We start from the raw sequence: 19,100 nt of genomic DNA on the forward strand, positions 1-19,100 counted from the left end.
CAAGACCACGTGTATATACTCCACAAGTTGTTGTTCTTGTGCAAAGAAATACTGTTGTGATGTGGCTTGGAATTCATGTGGAATGCTCTGACGGAGCTGGATGTGGTCTGGACATTCCACATGACACCTACGGATTGGGGCTTGCGTTTCTCTTTCCTCTGTGCCCTTTTTACTTTACTTACTAAAAGTTGGATGTGATGACAATAAATCATCTACCCACCTTAATCTCTTTCGTCGGAGTCGTCTCTTCAAGTTTGGTGACGAGGATGGGGCGGAGTTCGTGATCGGCCGCCGATTCCGGTTTCTCCTGGTTTACCATCTCTGCGTGAATATATATATATATATATATATATATATATATATATATTTTTTTTTTCTCCCGGTTCTTTATCAGTCCTCAGTGTTTTTTTTTTGTTGTCCAACACTCGAATTTTGGGTTTTTTGGCTTTACCGTTAATTAACGGTATCCTTAGCGCGAGCACAGCGCGCAAGCAGTTTAATGCTGGGCGCGTGTGTGCCTGTTCTGCTCTCGCTCGCGTGTGTTTCATCGCGCACGTCTCAGCGCTTGTAGGCTTAATTCCCTGCCTTCAGCGCGTATTGGTACACACGCATTAATGCTTCTAGGCTTATTTTACTGCCTGTAGTGCGTTTTTGTCTGGAGTGAACGCTGGACTCTCCTGGACCCTCTGGTCTTCTGTGGATTGGCACTTGCAGGAAGAACCGGAAGGCGAATAGAAGAAGGACACAGTTTGGGATTTTCCTGGTCATCAAAATAGAAGTAGGAATGCTGGGAGGAATTTCTGAAGGGAAAATAATCGGCCATCTTTCTTTGGACTCTTGTGGATACATAATTATAGTTTTTTTTGCATTATTATTATTTTTATTTCTTTTTGTTGTTGTTTTTTTGTCTGCCAAGAAATGCAGAACGTGTTGCCACCGTCACCTTTTTTACAGGATCCAGGTGATCCTCCTCTGGAGTGGAGATTGTTGCTGCGCTCTTTCAAAGCCTATTTAGGAACTATAGATGGCCACAAATTCAAACCTGAAAGGAAAAAAAGTTTAATGTACTACTATTTGGGTGTGGAAGGACAGAATATTTTAGATCATCTACCAGTTTACGAATTACGTGAAGATGATGAGTTAGATGAGTTTGAGATGGCTACTGCGCAGTTGGACAAGCATTTCACTAAGACCAAGAATGTTGTAGTACATAGATACAAATTCTTTACCAGGGCGCAAAATCCTAATGAAAGTGTGGATTCATTCATTATAGCATTCAAAGTGTTAGTCGCTAAATGTGAATTTGAAAACTTTACTTCGCAGTTGATACATGATCAACTTGTATTAAGATGCTACTCTAAAAGAATCCAAGAAAAATTGTTAACCTGCAAGGATCCATCTTTGGACAAGGCCATAGACATAGCAAAGAGCATTGAGTGTTCTTTGGAGGATGCTAAACAGCTGGAATTGTCTTTATCTAATGTTTCTGTTTCAGGTGCAGTCATGAATACACAGAACAACGATCACAAGAAACAATTTAGTCCTGAGAAAAAACTAGATTTTATTCCACCTTCGAAGAACATCTTACCTTCCAAAGTCAACCAAAGAACTATGTGTTACAGGTGTGGTTCTTTGAACCACGTTTCTTCTTTCAGGAATTGTCCTGCGGTCAATCAACAGTGCAGGAACTGTAATAAACTGGGTCACTTCTCACGTGTTTGTAGGGGTGGGAAGAAGGGCAGTGTTCGTTGTGTGCTTGATGCGGATAAGGAAAATGTACAACAGGAGGATAATGAGTTTGTGTTAGTTGTTAAGGACAATATCTCATCTGTCAGCAAAATGGTAATAGATCCTGACATTGAAGTGCTTGTGGGTGGTGTTCCTGTAAAATTATTAGTGGATACTGGAGCACGAATTACAATTGTCTCATTAGAGAAGTTCACTGAGTTTTGGAGTGAGAAAACCCTTTTTCTTCCTGACGTTACTACATTAGCTTTTGAGGGAAGCAAAATTGATTTGGTTGGGTATTTTTGGACCTCACTGTCCATTCTTGGTGAGACCGTTCATGGCAAAGTATATGTGGCAAGAAAAGGTATTAATGTTCTGGGTTTGATTCATCAGGCTGATTTCAAATTAATCATAAAGCCAGGAAGGGATAGACCTGTGTCTATTGACAGGAATAATACTAATTGTATTAAAACATCTTCTGAGGTGGTTTATCCTTGGCAACGGAAATTTAAGGAGTTGTTCCAGGACAAGTTAGGAAAAATAACTAATGTCACACACACAATCAGGTTGAAACAGGGAGTAGTCCCCGTTAAGCATAAACTGAGAAATGTTCCATTTAGTGTAAGGGCAGAATTGTCTAGGTTGTTGAGGGATATGTGTGAACAGGGTATTATAGAAAAGGTGGAGGCTACCCTTTGGTTATCCCCTATTGTTTTAGCGAAGAAAAGCTCTGGAGACCTGAGGAAGTGTGTGGACTTAAGAAGCTTGAATGAAGCAATTTGGGTTGATAGTTTTCCGTTACCTAGAATTGATGATTTAATTGCAGAAGTGGGTTCTGCTAGTTGGTTTACGAAATTGGATCTTAGATCGGCATACCATCAAGTAGAACTTGATGTTAGTTCTCGTCATCTCACAGCTTTTGTAACACCTGATGGGACCTTCCAGTTGTGCAGACTACCCTTTGGCTTGGCATCTGCTGCTGCTGCTTTTCAGAGATTGATGACTGACATGTTCCCCGACAATCCCAACGTAGTCATATTTCAAGATGATATTCAGATTTTTGCTGACACAGATGCGGAACATGACAGAGTTTTAAACGAGGTCTTAAAAACTCTAGAAGGAAGAGGGGTCACTTTGAGAAGAGACAAATGTCTCTTTAAAACTCGGGAAATCGAGTACTTGGGACATGTTTTATCTGAGCAGGTTGTCAAACCCAGACCCAAATTGGTGAAGAGCATTCTCGATGCTCCTGCACCTAAAACTAAAGAACAGCTACTTTCTTTTTTGGGATTATGTGAATTCTATGCTAAGTTTTTAAAGGATTTTGCTAAGACTTCTGAATGTCTTAGATGGTGCTTTAAAAGAAGCAGATGTTCCGTTGGTCCAAAGAGTGTAATGAGGCTTTTGAGCAGATAAAACAACAAATTATTAATTCTCCAGTCTTACAACCTTTTTCAGATAGTAAGAAGACCATAGTAACGATGGATGCATGTGAATATGGGTTGGGTGCAGTGTTGACACAAGTTTCTATTGAAGGCAAGGAAAGCACCATTGGGTTTGCTTCAAGGACTTTGCAGGTGGTTGAGCGGAAGTATTCTGTAATTTGAAAAGAACTCCTGGCTTGTGTATGGAGTGTGGAAAAATTCAAACAATACCTCTGGGGTAGACATTTTATTTTAAAAACTGATCATCGTCCCCTAGTGGAAATTTTATCAGGGAAAAAAATTAAACGCTCAACCGCTCGCATAGCCCGGTTATCTGCCAAACTATTAGAGTTTAACTTTTCAATTGAGTATATTCCAGGGGGAAAAAACAGTAGGGCAGATCGTTTATCCCATTTACCTATATTAGATGAAGAGGAACAACAGGAATGGGAAACTGAGGTAGAAGAGTGTTTTATAGCATGCATTGCTGAGACATTGGATGAAGATGTTTGGATTAAGTCATTACATAATGATAAGTTGTTGCGTGATGTGATTCATTATGTCAAGACTGGGTGGCCGAGAGACAAAACTCTCTTGCATGATTTACAACCTTTTTGGAAAGTTTCTGAGGAGTTATCTGTTGAGGGTGACAAACTCATTAGATGTGACAAACTGATTCCACCAGAATGTCTCAGGAGGGATTTGATTCTCAAAGCACATGTTGGACATCTAGGTGCTACTAATACAAAAAGGAAGCTGAGATCAGACTTGTGGTGGCCAAGGATGGATAAGGAAATTGAAGAACTGGTGAAAAATTGCCCTAGGTGTTGCATAAGTGACAAAGTTCTGGTTACTCAAGGAACTTGTGATTCTTTCGTTCCATCACCTGCTAGAGCATGGCAGAAAATTGGTTTAGATTTTCTTGGTCCCTATCATGTTCTACCACCGGACATGAGGTATTTTATGGTAATAGTAGATCATCTCTCTAGATGGGTTGAGGTCTTCCCTATAAAACTTCCCACTACACAAAGTGTTATTAAATGTTTGAAAGATGTTTTCAGCCGGGAAGGGTTACCTGAACATATAATGACTGACAATGGGGTACAATTTGTATATACAGAGATGTGCCATTTTCTGAGCAGGTGTGGTATCAAACACATAAGAACTCCGCTTTATCATCCCCAGAGTAACGGTGTTGTCGAACGCTTCAATTGTGTGCTTGTTGAGTGTATCCAAGCAGCCATTAAGAGTGATGTATCTGTGAGACAAGCTATTAAAGAATTGATTTGGTCTTATCGCACAACACCACATGTTGCTACCAGCAAAACTCCTTTTGAATTAATGAGGGGTAGGATTGCAACGAAAGAATTATGTCCTTTTTGGATGGTTGAGTTATTTCATGAAGGGAGTGATCTTAGGGAGGCTTGGCAGGCGGCAAAGGTCAATTCTGATGAAATGGGTAGGAATAGGTTGAAAGTGACACTGAAAAAAAGTGATCTCAAGGTTGGTGATTGGGTGAGAGTTAAAGATCCCTTACTAGTCAGAAAAGGCTTATCGAAGTTTAAAGAACCCCAACAAGTCCTGGAGGTGCGTAAAAATGCTGCCAGATTATCTGATGGGTGTTGGTGGGGTATCACGCGTTTGGCTTTAGATCCCAGTGTTCGAACAAGGGGTGAGCAAGAAGGTAATCAAACCAGTAGCAATGAAGTTGAAGTTCACAATTCTTCTGAATGTGTAAAGAAGGATTTGCACAGTACTATTTGTAATAGGAGTAAGCGAGAATCCTGCAGGGAATCCCGCAGACCTGCTAAGTTCCGTGATTATGTTATGCCGTGAAAACTATTGTAATGGTTAACATTCATTTAATAAGTTGTTATTTTGTACATTGTATTATAGCGCATTAGTTTTGTTTTTTTCAGGTCAATGTTATTGTTCTTTTGTTTTCATTTGTTAAAAGAGAATTGTTTAATTGTTGAAAGGGGGGGATGTTGTGATGTGGCTTGGAATTCATGTGTGTCATGTGGAATGCTCTGACGGAGCTGGATGTGGTCTGGACCTTCCACATGACACCTACAGATTGGAGCTTGCGTTTCTCTTTCCTCTGTGCCCTTTTTACTTTACTTACTAAAAGTTGGATGTGATGACAATAAATCATCTACCCACCTTAATCTCTTTCGTCGGAGTCGTCTCTTCAAATACATAATATATCAACAAACTGAGCATTATAATACATACATAAGAGCATCTGCAGCGGTTCCCGCTTTCATAAGGTAAATGCACATTTATGTTACTGGGTGTTTAGAGAACACCTGTTGTTTACAGGCCGGAGACAGACTATTGTAAATGCGTGATGTCACCCAAGGGGGTGGGGAGCGCTGGATAGCGGCATTCCCATGCACTTCTGGCACCGAAATACACAGAACAAGCTCAACATCATATGCAGATAGGATGCTGCCTGAGACAGGGCCCCAAAAGCTGCTTCCATTATTTGAAATGGCTTATATTACACTTCAGCTGCCATCTACCTACATCAAAGCCACAAACTGATTCTATCAATAAAATACAGGCCCATTTCGCCCCCACTGATCTTTACCGATTACGGGCAGAAAGAAATATCAATAGAAAAGCCAGTTTTTGTGAGCGAAACTTTCTGGGGATTTTTCTAGGACTAAAAACAAGGTCGCCCATATTAAAATAACATTATCTGCCAGCGACAGGTCCCTCCCTGTGATGCAGCACTCGCTGATGCTATTAACCAATTGTATTTAATTTTATACAGATTTTATAAAGGGAGACTTTTGGGGATGACGGACCCATTTGTCCTCTCCCTTCAATCTCTCGAGCCTGCAACAACATTACAATTTAATATAAAACAAAGCCTCTTTGTTACTCCTTGACAGTGGCGCTGTGTAGCACAGAGGGTGAGTGCGTGACTTAATTTCTATTTCTTCACTTCAGATTAATAGACACCACTTGCCCTGTACAAGATACATACATGCTTCCCACCCGGACTTTGCTGCAGCCCCCACCCTACAGGGTATTTACACTATTAACACAATCAGGCATAGGGGTGTGGGGAGGGTGACCAGCAGATCTCAAGCACGTCTGTGAGTTTCGAGGTTACAATCCCAGGCACAGAAAATGAAAATTGAAAGCATTTTCATTCTCAGCGGCCTGCGGAAGAGCTATTCCAATGGAAGCACTATCCAATTATTACATTATGCAATGTAACATCAGCTAGAGACAGTGCATTACAAGACCAGGATAAAACATAGCACAAAATAACATGGAAGAACAAACCTTAATGTGCAAACCAAAATATATTGATGCCAGTGCTCAATCAAGTGATTAACACAAATTACACATTTTGACAAACGACAACTAAACTATACAATACGTTGTGAAATAAGACAACACAACATAGCATGCTTACGTAGATAATTCTTCAGTAAACGCTGCAACATAACTTCGTCCTCTGTTACTCCATTGACCCTTATTATTTATACAACACTGATTGCATGTTTTATTTTCAGGCACAACAGCTGGGATCTCTGCTGCACGTGCTGGACTCATTGAGCCATGTTCATGTAAGTGAGCCCAACTCCTGTCAGCGCGCCCAGTCCTTGGTATGTAAACGTACAAGGGGACGCGTATAGGTCGATTAACCTTTTGGTTCGCATGGAGTATCCTAGCCATGCAGTAATCAATGACCATCAATAAGCAATACCCAAATCAATAACCAAATTAAGAAAAACATTAATCATCAGTGAATGAAGTCAACATTTCATGAATGACCACAACTCAATTATACGTTTTATCAAGTTTATTTCCTATTAGTTACAATACTCTCATAAGGTTAATTCAAACTTTATTCAATCCACTCAAGATTAATTCATTAGTGACCACCAAGAACATAACCTAATCAGAACTTGAGAAAACATGCGTTCTCATGCCTCAACATAAGCCAATAATGAAGAATATGTTAACATGAGTACCAGAGTTCAGCAAATCAGTCCATCAATCATTTGTCACTGTATATGTCAACGTCTCAGAATAAGGACCCTACCTAATCCAGATTAGCATCAGCATGTGGGAGTTCATATGAAAACAGTTTAGAACATGAATTTGGAAAAACATCTAGCTATGAGAAAAAACAAAACTGTAATGCAGAGCAGTTGGTACCTAGAAAGAAAAGACAAAATAGTTAATCAGTCACATCGTCATAGCTACCTATCCACGGTATGGATCAGCAACAAAGTCAGTCTTCGTCTTCAGGTCATCAATCGATCAGCAACGTATCAGGATCTCAAGAGCTTGAGCCCAATGACAGAATCTCATTTCTCTTTGAACGTCCACGCCTAGCCTCCCACATCTATTCTGAAGTTTTTCCCCTTTGTCACAACATTATATTAAAGTTGCCCAGTCCATCCCCTAATTTCTAATTGGTTAGTTGATCACCAGTTATTCGGCTATCCAATAACTTTTATTTGACAAATCTATGAATTCTAATATTACGCCGTTCTCAGGGTGTCGATTGGTTCACTGTGCGATGTCCTCATCATCAGGCTCATCAGGTATCGAAAATGTTGCATCTTCTTCTCCAGTCAGTGTCTCTATTGTGCGAGTCCTGGGAAAGTACATCTTGTTTGAGTTACACTGAATTGGATACATATTCTAGTGCCATCATCTCTTGTCCGTCGGTTCATTGCAGAAAATTCTAGCTAGGCAGACTTTATTAACACGAGTAGTTCAGGGTTAGTTCAGCACGTTAGCTTCTCTACATTGCATGATTATTCAGCTTCTGCATGAGGGCTGGCAAAACAAGGCCACAACTTTGGCTAAGTTAGCTGTACAATATAATGTAAAACAGTGGTTCCCAACCTGTGGTCCGCGGACCCCCAGGGGTCTGTCACATATTCCCAGGGGGTCCGCAGGCCTGGGCTGGGAGGAAGGAACTTCTCCAGCTGGGGCCTCTGACAAACACGTGCATGTGTGTTTTCAAATGTATTACTTCCTTTGTTGAGCAGTTTTAAACACACTGCAAAGCTCCTTGTACTGCAAAAATAAAAGTGTCAAGCTAAATCAATTGATTAATGTATCTGCTGGAGAGAGATGGGAATTTTGTGCAGTGGCAGTTTTGACTCAAAGGTAGCGCAGATGGTTAATATGTCTGCTACAAAGAATGTGTATCATGCAAAGAACAGTATTTTATGTGCATGGCACAGTGGGTTAATGCTTTTGTCACAGAGATTCATTTGTTACTATGCAGTTCATAATCATAATCTAGCACAGTGAGCTGTGAACTGCCATTAAAGAGCTGCATGCAAACTGCATGGCACAAATTAGAAAGTTGTTTTTTTCCTAGTCTTTCATTTTCCTTATGCTGCTAAAAAGGTTTGCTTGTGTAGAAATACATTCTTATTGCTAGCGCAGAGCTTAATTTGTGCTTGTTGTTTCTGGTGCTGAGCACCAGTACTTATTTCTGAGGGTCGGGGCTTATTCTTCTGCCTCAAGCATTTGCTGCGAGCAAAAGACACATATGAGAAAGACAGAGGAAGGGAAAAACGAAAAAGCATCACAAAAGGAGAAAATAGAAAGCTGTTAGAATGAGCTGAAGTGGCAGGGAGTTGCTTTATATGGATTCAAGAGTCCCAAGATGGCTTCAGGATTATACTGCCTCAGTATTCCGTGTACCCACATTTAATTGCAGCTGCGTGTTTAAGAGGAGGGCTCTGGGCTCCGGCACATTTTTATTAACAAATTAAGCACTGTGCTAACCTCATCGCTAATCACTGTGCTGTGTTCTGAATCTTAAGTTTGTGCTTCTCCAGACCAAGCACTCTTAGAAAATGCCCACTAGTGTGGATGACATGTGAATCCTACACCTTGTAGTCCCCTGTAAAGTGCCCTGACACCCTACAGTGGTATGAGAAGTGCTATAAAACAAATGAAGTACATGTGACAGAGAGGCTAGGGAGAGATGAGAGGCCCTTATGGTTTACTTCCTTTTCCCTTCACTTATTTATGTGAAAAAGCTTTCTCAAATCTTACATACCTAAAATATAAAAACTGAAATCGCTCCGGAAATGTAGAATCTGACCTGAGGATTCACCTTTCCTAAATAAAACCAAACATTGAAAAGGTAGTTGCCGAGATGCAGCGCCAACCTTCCCAATAAAATGTTTTGATTTTTGCATATGTTTTCAATAAAAAATAATTTTATCTTTTGTGATTTGAGTATTTGTTTGGTGTGTACTTGTTATATTTTTTGTGAATTACTGTTTTAGTGTTTGAAAATTAAATCGTACAAATTGCTGGGGGTCCCCGGCTTCCAGTAATGATTCATTGGGGGTCCCCATGAGTCAAAAGGTTGGGAACCACTGAGGTAAAACATACGTTATATACCTCAATATGACATATTACTACATTATTATTATGCATTTTCAATGTTTCACAGATTTTTGGTCATTTTTAGTATAATTCATGAATCTTGGTAGCCACTCTCTGTTGGCATATTTTTAAACGTGCACATTCATTTTCTACATTAAATTTCTCTACATTTTATTATTATTATTCAAAAATGCATAAGCACTCATTAATAATTTTAATTACCATATCTGCTTCAGCAATACCTCCTCTGATGACTAAATATGTCATCACGTTACTTTTACCGTAATTATTTTCACAATTCAATCTTCTCAGTATTTTGTCTCCTTCTCAAATCTTCTCTATAAATTCTTAGCCTGTTTCGTTCTTTCCTCCTTTGATTATTTTTAGACCTTTTCAATTTAATCTTTTGCCACAATTTACATAAACCCCATAATCCTAAAATGTAAGCAATCACAATCAATATTCCCTGCATGATTTTTTAATAATACCCCATTCCAAATGTTACCAAGCCAATTTCCCACTGAAGCAAGTCCCTTTCCAACCTTTTCCCAAACCCCTGGTTCCTTCAATTCTTTCAAATCCTTAATGAGTTAGTCAGGTTAGTGAGTAAGTCTCTTATCTCCTTACTTTTATCAGGTATATAAGAGCAGCAATGCCTAGAGTTAATCATTTTACAGACTTTGCCGTCCTTCGCAAGAAGGATGTCTAAAGCAAGGCGATTCTGAAGCGTCATAGTGCTATCCGCAGCTAATTCTGTATCTATCAGGAGTATTGCTCCTGTAACATTTGTCAGCATGTTATCTACAATAGTAGACAACTTTCGTATCTTGATTGAGCTCAGGATAACTCCCAGTGAAGAAATCACCACACCAAATATATCTGCCACAATAGCAAAAGAGGATTCCCTCCTCTGTCGCTTATGATGTAATTCAGTCAATTTCAGAAACTTCTTTAAGTCATCTATCTTATAAATCTTGGGGAAAGCTATTCCCAAATAACATGTCCCATACCATCCTCTTGGAAGAATGTAATAAGTATTAAGACCCTCATTACAACCCTGGCGATTGGTGTTAAAGCAGCACTAATACCGCCAACAGGCCGGTGGAAAAAAAAATGGAATCACGACCATGGCGGAAACCGCCAACATAGACAGCCACTTTAACACTCCGACCGCCACGACGGTAGAAACAAACAACGCGGCGGTCACCGCCAACAGACAGGTGGAACACAAAGTTCTGGCCATTGTATTACAACACGCCTATCCGCCACCTTTTCCGGGGCAGTACCAACGACATCAAAGGCACGGCGGAAACAGGACTTGGAAGGGAAACCACTCACCTTTCGACACTTTACAAACAACCAGGACGCCATGGAACCTGAACTACAGGTGCTGCCCATGCTGGTCTACCTCCTCTTGTCTCAGGAGCAGCAAAGACGCCGGTGACGACCACAGTGAGTACTGCACCTAGCACACAGGGGGTGAGGGTAAAGAGAGTGACACACACATGCAACACGCAACACCCCCAGCCCTACCTACACCCACAACACCGAACACATAAATACATGCAGCAACATTCCATATATACCCCGTCACCCCCTGGAAGAACGCAAGGACTAAAGGAAATGATTGTAACAAGTGTAATCAATTAAATATCAGATAGTCCAAAATCAAAAATCAGTATTTACAAATATGTACACCAACTACACAAGTCCGGATATTAATTAAATCATTGTCTGTGGATCAGTGTCCCAAAATGCATGGGTGAAGCCCACACAAGATACCTGACTCGAAACGGAGAGAACACTGCAGGGGCATCAGATGGAAAATAAACAGGCACCTCAGGGGGAGGGGAAGGGGGGCACCTCAGCCGGATGAAGGGACGACGCCACTGCTCCACGAGGGGGCTCCATGCCCACTGATTGGTCCTGGGGAGTGAAAAGCCACAGTCTCTCAAGTCTCTCCAGTGGGTGGTTTGCCCACTGCTTTATCCTGGGGAGTGCAAAGCCACAGTCTCTCAAGTCTCTCAAGTGGGTGGGTTGCCCACTGCTTTATCCTGGGGAGTGCAAAGCCACAGTCTCTCAAGTCTCTCAAGTGGGTGGTTTGCCCACTGCTTTATCCTGGGGAGTGCAAAGCCACAGTCTCTTAAGTGGATGCCTTTCTCCACTGGTTCTGGAGGGGGCTTTGTGCCCAGAGTGCTTCATCCTGCCAAGGACTGAGGTAGTGGATGTGAATCTCCACTGGTTCTGGAGGGGACTTTGTGCCAAGAGTGCTTCACATGCAGTGTGGCAGGTCCCATTCCCTTACCTGGGTGTATGTGCTACAAGATTGCCTGGGAACAGGTAGCATGATACTCCATGGAGGCAGAGACACACTCCACCCTGCTGCCACTTTGCCTGCCACCTGCTGATACAAACAGTGCTGGGAGTCCAGGATGTCTCCTGCAGCCACGGATGGCTGCCCACTGGGGATGATTACCATGTTAGCTGTGGTCGCACTGTCTGAGCACATTGTGGGGCTGGTGGCGGTGGTTGCAGCAGTGTCTGTGGCGGAGGTGCTAGCGGTGGTGCATGTGTCTGCACCTGTTGAGGGACACAGCAGGACGTCTCCTGCAGCCTCGGACGGCTGACCACTGGGGCTGATGCTGGGGACTGTTGATGAGGCTGCAGACATGCAGGTGGCGGTGCTGGTGGCAGTGCTGGTGGCGGTGCTGTTGGCGGCGCAGGTGGCGGTGCAGGTGGCGGTGTCCACCGCCGTACAGGTTGGTGTTGTGGTTGACAGAAGGGGTGACTTTGGTCCCTTAGCCGGAGCCTCCGTGACCTGTCCTGACCTGCTCTTTGGCTTGTGTCCTTTCCCCACCTTTGATGTCGCTGCTGGTGCCTTGCCACTGTCCCCTTTTGGCTTGGAAGAGCCCTTGCTTGCTGGTAGGTGCGGCTTCTCCCTCCAGCATGTGGGCACCTTCTTCACCTTGGCAGGTGGAGGAATGGCCTGCTCCTGTCCACGCTAGGTGGCACACTGGCAGCCCAGATGGGTGGCGCCCGCGATGTGACCGGACTTGCTGAGACCACTGTGCTGGAGGATTTTGTGGCTGAGGTGCTGGGCTGGGACATGGACAGCCTGGCCCTAGGGGAAGGACGGGGGGATGTGTAGGGAAGAGATCAATGTCAGCCAGGAAAAGTTTCTTAGACACACTGGGATGGGAAGAAGGAGGGGGTTTGGCAGTGGAGGAAGAGGTAGGTGTTGTAGGAGGTGCACATTTGCTGAATTTGGGTGAAGGTGCATGGGCCGGAGGCTGTTGTGAGGTGGATGGCTGTTGGGTGGGTGTGTGCCTGCATTTGTGTAGTATGGGAGCAGGGCTCACAGACACACTGGGAGAGGACACGGGATGTGTGAATGGTAGTGGAGGTAGTGGATGAAGATGTAGTGCATGCAGGTGAGAGTGGAGACGGGACAGGGAGGGAGGAGGAGGACGTGGAGGAGGGGAACACAGTGGAGGCAGTGGATGTTGGTGTGTCTGCATGGGGATGGTGCTTGTGTGAGTGCCGGTGGGATGTGTGGTGCTTATGTTTGCCATGTCCACTCTTGTGTGTTGATGAGTGTGCATGCTGGTCAGATGGTGTGCATGGGATAGGCTGAGGTACAGGGGATTGGGTCTGGGTGGAGGACGTTGGAGGGGCGGCTGGACACATAGGGACAATGGCTGCCATCAGTGCTGAGGTCAGACTCTGAAATGCTCTCTGTTGAGCCACCTGGCCAGAATGAATGCCCTCCAGGTATACATTTGTTTGCTGCAAATGCCTCTCAACACCCTGCATGGCATTCAAAATGGTAGATTGCCCTCCACCGCAAGGAAGCTCCCATCAGAGGAGGAGTCGCTGTCGCTGGTGTCTGCTCCTGTCCCAGTCGTGGAGCTCCCCTTGCCCTCTGTCACACTGGTGCCTTCAGACTCCATTACTGCCCCCTCCAGGGCCATGTGGGATGCAGCTCTCTCCTGCTCCAGTGCCGCTGCTCCTCTGCCAGATGATGCTAATGCACGTATGGACAGAGTAACAAAACAAAAGGGGGGGAGACAGAGGAGACACATGGTCAATGCATGCAACACCACTACCGTTGGCGGACACAACACACAGGGAGCAGCCCTGTGCACTAAGCCATGCACTGACAGGGCTTGGGAAAAGCACATGCCCATGGGGAACTCTGCCTATACCCATTTGATGCACAGCTGGAAGCCATAGGAGCCTGACTAGGTGTAGAGGGCAAATACCACCTTTGGGGTTGGACAGGGAATGAGGCTGCAAATCAATGCATCTCCCTTTGCGCGTCTGCCCTGGCCTAGGGGAACCCACAGCCCACCCACCCACCCAGACACCTAGTAATGCACGCAGAGTCAGCTGAATGAGAGTGTACTCACTCCCTTGTGGCTGCTGTGATGCCCTCAAGCGCCCATCCAACTCCGGATATGCCACCCCCAGGATCCGGTACATCAGGGGGTCATGGTGCAATGGGAACCCCTTCCGCGTTAGGAGGCCATCCCCAGCTGGGTCTCTGCCGTATTCTTGCTCCAGAGGCGCAGGTCCTCCCATCTTTTCCACCAGTGGGTGCTCTGTCTATGGTAGACCCCCAGGGTCTGCACTTCCTTGGCGATGGCACGCCAAATCCCCTTCTTCTGGTGGGCACTGACCTAGAGGAAAAGTGAAGTTATAATGGATGTTACTCTCCCATACAGTTATTCTCACACATTGCTCACAAACCTCCCACCCTGGCCCAGACATACATACACACACCATCCTCACATGCTGGCCTGTTCCCCCCCATCTCCTCCATCCATGACACTCCATACAATCATGTGCCAACCAACATGCACACAGTTTATTCACCTGTTTGTCTGGAGGACCGTACAGTTGTGTGTACTGGGGGAGGACCCCATCCACCAGTTTCTCCAACTCCTCTGCAGTGAAGGCAGGGCCCTTTCCCCAGACACTGTAGCCATTGTTGCTTCCAGACACAGGTCACAGCAGCACTTGCAGTGTAGGTCCTCTCCTGTTGAAGGTCAGGTATCAAGTGAGGGAACTGATAGAAAATGGTGGTCACGTGCACGGCGGTGCGTACCGTCATCGCCGGCCTACATCATCATTGGCTCCTGGAACCCACAGGGCCCAATGATAACCAATGCTGGATTGCGCCGCAGTCCTCAACTGCCTACCGAAACGGTGTACAACGCCAGCGCAGTTACATCATTTCCCCTTGTCCCACCTTACAGCTCAGGCAGTCTCTATTTCAGGGGGCCACATGGCAGGCCAAATAACTGTGTCACACCTATTTAGGCCAGGAATACCGACAGACAAAGGCACATAGAGAAATTTTAATGTTAGTGCTAAACAACCTTGTGAAACCTATGTGTTGTATGACCCTCTGCTTACCATTCTCCTCCATAGGGCACGTCGGCTGGGGCAGGTGATGAGATGGCAGCATCCTCCGGTGTACAGACCCCTGGTGGACCTGTCGACAATGGAAGACAGACACATGGGGGGTTATTCTAACTTTGGAGGAGTGTTAATCCGTCCCAAAAGTGACGGTAAAGTGACGGATATACCACCAGCCGTATTACGAGTTCCATAGGATATAATGGACTCACGGCTGGTGGTAAATCCGTCACTTTTCCGTCACTTTTGGGACGGATTAACACCTCCTCCAAAGTTAGAATAACCCCCATAATTATTACTTACAGACTTGATCGTGCAACAATCCAGGAACTGTGTGCCCAGTTGGAGCCTGACCTGATGTCAGCTATCCGCCATCCCACAGGAATCCCCCGCTAGTGCAGGTCCTGTCAGTGCTTCATTTCCAACATCATTGGTGCCATTGATGGTACACATGTGGCATTTGTCCCCCCCGCAGGAATGAACAGGTGTACAGAAACTGGAAAAGCTACCATTCAATGAATGTGCCGATAGTGTGTTTGGCAGACCAGTACATCTCCCATGTGAATGCCAAGTATTCTGACTCAATGCATGACGCTTACATTTTGAGGAATAGGAGCATCCCTCATGTGATGGGGCAACTCCAGAGGCACAGTGTGTGGCTAATAGGTGAGACTAAAGTCCCCACACAGTTTTATTTGCTGTCTGGGTTTGGGAGATTAACTAATGTTTGGAGGATGTCTAACAGTTGTCCCTCGATATTTGCAGGTGACTCTGGTAACCACAACCTGTCATGGCTACTGACCCCAGTGAGGAATCCCGGGACAAGGGCAGAGGAACGCTACAATGAGGCACATGGGTGAACTAGGAGGATAATAGAGCGCACCTTCGGCCTCCTGAAGGCCAGATTCCGGTGCCTCCATCTGACAGGTGGATCCCTATACTACTCACCGAAGAAGGTGTGCCAGATCATCGTGGCCTGCTATATGTTGCACAACCTGGCTTTGCGACGCCAGGTGCCTTTTCTGCAGGGGGATGGGCCTGATGGTGGTCTTGTGGCAGCTGTGGAGCCTGTGGACAGTGAAGAAGAGGAGGCAGAAGAAGAAGATGTAGACAACCGAAACAACATCATCATGCAATACTTCCAGTGAGACACAGGTAAGAAGATGGAACTACTTCCCACATCTCATACTAATGTAGGCCCTAGCATCAGTCTGCCTTTTTCACTATGTGTATGGACCCTGACTTGTCACTTTGGCTTTCCATTTCACAGATCTGGGTCCCAATTTGTGCCCTCTGCTATGTTTACTCTTGGCCTACAGCTGTGTAACATTGGTATACGAACAAGTACATTGACATTGCTATATTTCAGAAATGTTGCAATTACACATTTGTGAAAACACAGACTGACTCCAGATTGTTTGGTGATTCAAGGGTGTTTATTTCAGTGCTAATAAGTGGAGGGGGTGTGAAATGGGCTGGGGTGATGGTGGAGGAATGTCCATGGCAGAGTCCAGTCTCTTGGTCTCACAGGTGCATTGTCCAATGGGGCATAGGAGGGGAGCAATGGCACTTTAAGGTGGGCAGGGTGACAAAGTGGGACATAAGGGTGACATTCAGGAGGGTCTTATTTCCTGGTGGGGGTCTTGGCAATGTTCTCTGTCTTGTTCCTGGGTCTCAGGGACCATTTGCATGGTGGTTCTCCTTCTGCAGGGGGTGGGGTGCTGGTGGCCTGTTGGTCCTCTGGCAGTGCCTCCTGTCCACTAGTGCCATTGGAGGTGGAGGGCTGTTCATCGTCCAGGCTAGTGTCAGGGGCCCATTTGTGTCCCACTGTGTCCCTCATTGTGTTGACAAGGTCTGTCAGCACCCCTGCAATGGTGACCAGGGTGGTGTTAATGGACTTCAAGCCCTCCCTGATCCCCAGGTAATGTTCCTCCTGCAGCCGCTGGGTCTCCTGAAACTTGGCCAGTACCGTGCTCATGGTCTCCTGGGAATGGTGGTATGCTCCCATGATGTTGGAGAGTGCCTCGTGGAGAGTGGGTTCCCTGGGCCTGTTCTCCCCCTGTTGCACAGCAGTCCTCCCAGCTTCCCTGTTATCCTGTGCCTCTGTCCCCTGAACCGTGTGCCCACTGCCACTGACCCCATGTCCCTGATTGTCTTGGGTTGGTGGGTTTGCCTGGGTTCCCTGTAGTAGTGGACACACTGCTGATTGACGTGTTCTGGGGACAGAGGGATGGGCCCGCTGGGTGGGTGCTGTGCTGGTGTTTCCTGAGGGGGGATGCTCTGTAGTGGCTAGTGACAGTGGCAGGGGAACCGACTGTCCAAAGGTCCCTGATGGGCTGGGCTGGTCATCTTGATCCAGGCGTGCAGAGCTGCTGTCATCACTGTGGGTCTCTTCTGTGGGGGAACTGGATATGTCTGGCACCTCCTGTCCGGTGACGTTGGGTATGGGTCCTGTTGGGGTGTAAATGCATAGTTTTAGTATCTGTGTGTGCCATCTTGTGCATTGGGTGAGGTACCCTCTACTCCTGTGCTTGCATAATTGTGTTTGCCCTTTTGTGATAGTTGGTTTGGGGTCTGTGTGGGTATCTGTACTGGACATGCTTTGGTGACGGTGGTCCATGCATAGGTGTTGTATGCAGGGCCTTGGTGTTGAGATGTGTGGGGTTGTGATTGTGGGACATATGTGAGATGATGGAGTGATGGGAGTGAGGGTAAGGGTGGGGGTATGTGATGGCATGCAGGTGGGGTGTGGGGGATATGGTAATAAAGATTTGATTTACCACAGTCCAGTCCTCCTGCTACTCCTGTGAGGCCCTCAGGCTGCAGTATTGCCAAGACTTGCTCCTCCCATGTTGTTAGTTGTGGGGGAGAAGGTGGGGGTCTACCATCAGTCCTCTGTACAGCAATCTGGTGTCTTGAAACCATGGGACGCAACTTCCCCCGTAGGTTGTCCCACCTCTTCCTGATGTCATCCCGTGTTCTTGGATGCTGTCCCACTGTGTTGACCCTGTCGACGATTCTGCGCCATAGCTCCATCTTCCTAGCAATGAAGGTGTGCTGCACCTGTGATCGAAAAGCTGTGGCTCTACCCGGATGATTTCCTCCACCATGACCCTGAGCTCCTCCTCTGAAAACCTGGGGTGTCTTTGAGGTGCCATGATGTGGTATGGGTGATGTGTGAGGTGCTGTCTGTTGTGATGTGTGGGGGTATGTGTTGGTGTGTGTTGTTTGAGGTGCGTGGATGTTGTATGGGTGATGGTGTTGTGTGCCTGTGGATGCTGGTGTTGTGTTTGCTAATCCCTCTCTCTGTGCTTCTTCCAAAAAATTTGTTCTAAGGGGTGGTGGGTAACGTGGGTGGGTGTTTTATAGTGTTGTGGGTGTGGTGTGTGTATGTGTATCAGGTGTGTGTATTTTGAATTGTCCAATGTAGGTGTGTTTTGTAAATGTGTGTGTATTTTGAGCGCAGCTGTGTGTACCACCAATGGATTACTGCGGTTGTAAGACCGCTGCGTTGATTTGTGGGTCGTGATAGTGTGGGCGTATTCTTGTTGGTGTGACGGTGTAGGTTTTGGTATCGCCAGTTTATCACTGACCTTTGATGTGACGGACTTGTGTGGGTGTCTGTATTGTGGCGGATTCCAAGATGTGGGTCGTAATACCTGTAGCAGAATTCCGCCGCCGCAACGGTATGTTGGCGGTCTTCAGCATGGCGGAAAACAGGATTTACCACCAGGGCTGTAATGAGGGCCTAAGTCCACAAATTGCAGGGTCCCGACAATTCAATATAAAAGTCCATTTACTCTGAAACAAAAACACATGCCTACATTCAGTCATTCCCACAAATAAAGTGTCAGTGCGTGATTTTGGTCTATATATACACAAAGCTTCCCTACGTGTAATGCATCTAATGCTAATTTTCCTTGCTTTTTAATTGCAGTGTAAGCATAATCATTCTTGTAAGTCCTTTTCGCTAACTCTTTTTCTAATTTCTCTTTTAATGCCTTTCTCCAATCATCAGTATGCTCCATAAAGCTCTTTTCAGACATTCCCACAATCACTACTATAAACAAAATCCCACACATAATCACCAATCCAATGCTCATATATCTACAGCGCCTAGCATTCCTAACTTCATTA

The sequence above is a fragment of the Pleurodeles waltl genome, chromosome 1_1 (assembly GCF_031143425.1).
Source record: "Pleurodeles waltl isolate 20211129_DDA chromosome 1_1, aPleWal1.hap1.20221129, whole genome shotgun sequence".
In the NCBI taxonomy this organism is placed as follows: domain Eukaryota; kingdom Metazoa; phylum Chordata; class Amphibia; order Caudata; family Salamandridae; genus Pleurodeles; species Pleurodeles waltl.